General features: G+C 38.4%; 1 protein-coding gene across 1 annotated transcript in view; it reads right to left on the bottom strand.

Annotated features, from left to right (window-relative positions):
- The window catches only part of ppp1r16b (protein phosphatase 1, regulatory subunit 16B), a 69331-nt gene extending 64913 nt beyond the window's left edge, over positions 1 to 4418 (bottom strand). The window contains exon 1 of the mRNA XM_079883507.1: positions 4317 to 4418. The gene's annotated coding sequence lies outside the window, so the exon portion shown is untranslated. The remainder of the gene's footprint in view (positions 1 to 4316) is intronic.
- Between the last annotated feature and the right edge of the window lie 582 nt (positions 4419 to 5000).

The raw sequence follows: 5000 nt of genomic DNA, 5'->3' as shown, positions 1-5000 counted from the left end.
GAAAAGAAATAAATCTAAATGAAATGAAAACGGTCAACAGAAAGTGAGCGTCCCAGCTACTCACCCCCTTCCTCCATGCTAACCACACTCAAACTAACAGGTAATATGCACCTAAAACAAGTGACGTAACAAACCAAAAAAAATTAATTTCAAAATAAAAGACATCAACCCAAACCTGGCACCTACAATATGTATTTAAAACTATAGAAAATATGCTATACTGTAAAATATGATCGGAAATAAAGGAATTATCATAAAAACCAGTGGTTGTGTGGAGTATTTTTATTTATTTTTTTTAAAGAAAAGAAAAAGAAAAAAAAAGCTAGTACTATAGTAAAAATGAATCAACCCAGTATGCTGGGTTAAATAAACAACCTAATTTGCTGGGTAAAATGAACCCCACATGTGTTCTGTCCTATATTTACCCAGGCCTTGGGTTGTTTTTAACCCAGTGTTTTTAGAGTGTGGCAAACCTTTTGACACAGAGAATGGAAAAGCCCCTGTGCTGCTGATGTGAGCAAAGTTTGCCTAGAAGAGACAAAAATTAAGAGTCGTGGCTCAGAAAAACAGGGGATTCGTGAGGCAAATAGTTCAATGCAAATGCAACTAATCAGATGTTGTGTAATACAAGAGTGACATAAAAGTTACAAAATAAGGCTATTGACTTCATATCTGATGAAGCTTGCATCATTGATGCTGTTATTTTCCTGCTTATTAAGATGCTTTGAAATGATCCTTTTGCACGCTGACTTCAATCACTGAAATGTGTCGCATTGCAAAAAAACCTGCATCATCCACATGCACTGACACACACACACAAACACACACACAAACACACACACAGACACACAGTTTTAATCCGATCCACCCACGTTAATCTGTAAACCGCAGTGTAAACAGGGCTGTGCTCAGATTAAAGCAGCACAAACCCGGTCAGTGTTAAACTCGACGACTGCAGGCAGACGCAGATTATGCAGACGCATGTGTTTGTGAGAATCGCTTTAGAAAACAGCTTTTGATGTCAATCACCGCATATTAATTCAAAAAGACGACGTCTGCTTTACCCAGACATCCTGCTGTTAATATTACATGAGTAACAATCTCATTTCTGCCGCTGGAATTATTCATCAGCACAAACTCGCACGCCGACACCAAATCAAAACACTGACACGCATATGCATGCTAACAACATCAACAACATCAACAACATCAGAGCGATCATCACGGGACACTTCAAGCAAACTAGTGAGAAACTAAAGACGTGTTCACAACAAGATGAATATTAATTATTACCCATCTAGTATTGGTAGGTTTAGGATTAGTTGTGGGGGAGGGGTTATGATTAGAGGAGGAGTTATGATTAGAGGAGGAGTTATGATTAGAGGAGGAGTTATGATTAGGGATGGAGTTATGATTTGGGGAGGAGTCATGATTAGGGATGGAGTTATGATAAGGGGAGGAGTTATGATTAGAGGAGGAGTTATGATTAGAGGAGGAGTTATGATTAGGGATGGAGTTATGATTTGGGGAGGAGTTATGATTAGGGGAGGGGTTATGATTAGGGGAGGGGTTATGATTAGGGGAGGGGTTATGATTAGAGGAGTTATGATTAGGGATGGAGTTATGATTAGGGGAGGAGTTATGATTAGGGGAGGGGTTATGATTAGAGGAGGAGTTATGATTAGGGATGGAGTTATGATTAGGGATGGAGTTATGATTAGGATTAGGCAATCAGGTAGCGACTTGCATTTGTTGTGCGATATTTGGTACAACAGTTTAAAACATTTTCACTTGAATGATCGGATGTTAATGCATCCGTTCAGATCGACGCGAAGAGTCGCTTACTGTTTTTATGATTTTTTATTTGTTACACCAGTAGGTGGCGACAAGTGACTTTTAAAAATGTATTCGTCATTAGCCCCTTTCACACAGCAATCCTGGAAATTAACATTTTGTCAGACCCTCCAGTAAATTACGTTATTGTTTAGTTGTCTCTTGTCCAGAATCAAATGGAAGCTTATTTCCGCCATAGAATATAACATATTAAACTATAATTGCGACTTTCTATCTCACAATTGCAAGTTTAGCCTACATCTCACAATTCTGACTTTATTTTTCAGAATTGCAAGATATAAAGTCAGCATTGCAAGATATAAACTCGCAATTCTGACATTTTTTCCTCGCACTTGTGAGTTTAGGCTACATCTCGCAATTGCGAGTTTATATCTCGTAATTCTGACATCTTTTCTCAGAACTGTGAGATATAGGCCTAAACTCGCAATTATAAGTTATATACTCGAGTTATAAAGTCCAATTCTAAGAAAAGAAAACTGACTTTTTTCCTCAGAATTGAGAGTTTATAGGCTATCTCACAATACTGACTTTATAACTCGCAATTGCGCTTTATACCAGGCAATTCTGAGATAAAAAGTCAGAATTGTGAGATGTAAACTCGTAATTGTGAGAAAAGAAATTGTGAAATAAAAAGTCGAAATTACCTTTTTTATTTTTTATTCTGTGGCAGAAACTAGCTTCCATAGAATCATGATCTCGGTTTGAAACAAAAATAATCGTGATTCTCGATTTATCCCGAATGGTGCAGCTCCAATCGTTCCCAATAGGATTAATGCATTTGGAAAGCAGACAGGGTGAATTTATTTTTCATGTCGACTTTAAAATGGGGGCGACGTCTGCAGCAGAGAAGATAAAATGTGTCCGTCTGACAGCTGCCAGTGTGTGTGTGTGTGTGTGTGTGTGTATGCATACGAGACAGCGCCGCAGGTAAACTGATCAGACAGGCATAACCAAACTCTGAAGATTTGCCTAGATCACACACACATGTACCTGAACACTCCATAAAGCATTTAAAGGTCACAAAAACTCTCACAAAAGCACCTGATCAAAAGAGAAGCTCAAATGCCACTGATGCCTTGCTGTTTAAAGGACAGCGTCTTCAACAGGGTGTTTAAACTGACATCTCAATTTAACATCAGGCTTCAATAGAGGAACGTTCTTGAGTGAGGTTATCTGTGTCTCTACAGGCATTCGATATTAAAGAAGTCAAACAATGCAGAGCAACCCATTAAAAACCAGAAGCCGTTATCTGTGCAAGTCTATTACGAGGTAAAGGAAACTGCAGCTGATGTAAACCATGATAAACGACTTTGTTCTGTGTGCACTGTCAGTTTTTTAAACCAAGATTATTATTTTAGTTTTTAATATGCTTCAAGACAAACCATGTGCAAATTCATAAGTCAACACCATTGCTGAGTATTTTCTCCTTAAAACTGCAGTTTCCAAGATTATTATTTTAGTCTTTCTACTTCAAATTTCATGTTAACTTCATGTTTAACTCTGTGTTTTAATGTAATTATAAGTCAAATTTAGTAGCGATTTCTGATGAAAATTTAATCAAAGTAAATCCTACATTTGTTTGGATGTCAAAATCACACTTCAGATTATATTTTCTGAGTCATCATGAATGATTTTAACTGAGGTGAAGGACATAAAGAGTCTCTTTCACTGAGAAAAATGTACTATGGAAAAAACACGGATTTGGGGTCATTTACCTTGGTCGTACCATGGTATTATTTGAAGTCTAAATGTAATATTAAGCACTCGTATAAAAAATATCATGGTATTACCATCCTTACACCACAGAGACTTTTTAACTCTGTTTACATTCCACAGATGTTTTATGTGGAAACTAAACACAGGATGTCATGTTTTGATTGACATAACTTTACTGATAGCGAACAAACCATACCATATATCATCAAACACATGATTAACAATATTCTTTTTTACAAAAGATAAACAAAACTATGATTTTAGCACAGTTCGACGTTACAATAGAAAACAGCGACGAGCGTCTCGTCAGAAAAGATGACAAAAATAACGGTCCCGCATTGTACGAGCGCGCGTCTCAGATCAACACAAATATCGATTTATTGATTTACCACAGATCAATGCTCATCCTCATACAGACACACAACATCCCCCTGACTGAGCCAACTTGACCAACAACTCAGACCAAACACAGTCGAACAGAAACACCGCTAAAGCCGCATCGCGCGCGAATGCCGCAGTAAGAAAGTACACGAGCAAAACGAGCCGTTTTTAACGAACACAAGCGTTCACAAAGTTGCTGAGGAACGAGACTGGAACGACCTCCATTCCTCCCTCCCGTGTCTGACTCCGATGCCCGCCGATGAGGCGTCGAGCTCGGGCTGTTTTCTCTCCAACAGTTTCTGCAGATTCCCGCGGAAATAAGTTCTAGCGGCAGAATCCATGGTGACGTGTACGTGCCTACTTACCGCCCGCCGAAAGCCGTTATATTCCAAATGTATATATCGCGGGAAAGTGCGCTGATGTGTGGCGCGTGAAGTGAAGGAGCTCGAGCTTCAGACTGAAGTCACTCCTTCCGGGCGGGGCCAAAAACAGCGGCTCAATTCACTCACATCCTACAGGAAATTACTTTCATCTTCTTAACATTTCTGTCTGTCTGTCTGCTGACGTTGCTTATAAAGTCACCTCACCATGAAATCAAAATTGACCATTCTTATGGAATATTGCACTGTTTATTAATAAATAATATTCTTTTTCTATTATTCATGTGCCCTCTCACTGGATTATGATTTTTATTTTTTACAAAACACTAAGTAAGGGCTTTTGCTGACTGAATTTTTTAGGATGAATGTGAAATTTGGCAAGCAGCATTAAAAGTTTAATAATAAAGTAGGTTCTTATTATAGAAACTGACATTCAGATTTAAAGCCCCAAATCAAATTATAGTTAATACACTTGCAAAAATCAATTCAAAATATTGTGAGGGTGATAAGGACAATTCCAAAATTTATGAAACTCTTCTCTGGTGACGTGTTTAGTGGCGCGAGGGCAGGGCAACCTGTCAATCACATGAGATCCACCAATAGCAAACCACAACCATCCAACCAATTCCCCACGGACAAAACCAAGCCCCGCCCACATTTGTTATTGTT

The sequence above is a fragment of the Squalius cephalus genome, assembly GCF_949319135.1.
Source record: "Squalius cephalus genome assembly, chromosome: 10".
Taxonomy (NCBI): Eukaryota; Metazoa; Chordata; class Actinopteri; order Cypriniformes; family Leuciscidae; genus Squalius; species Squalius cephalus.
This window is presented reverse-complemented; position numbering and strand designations above follow the sequence as displayed.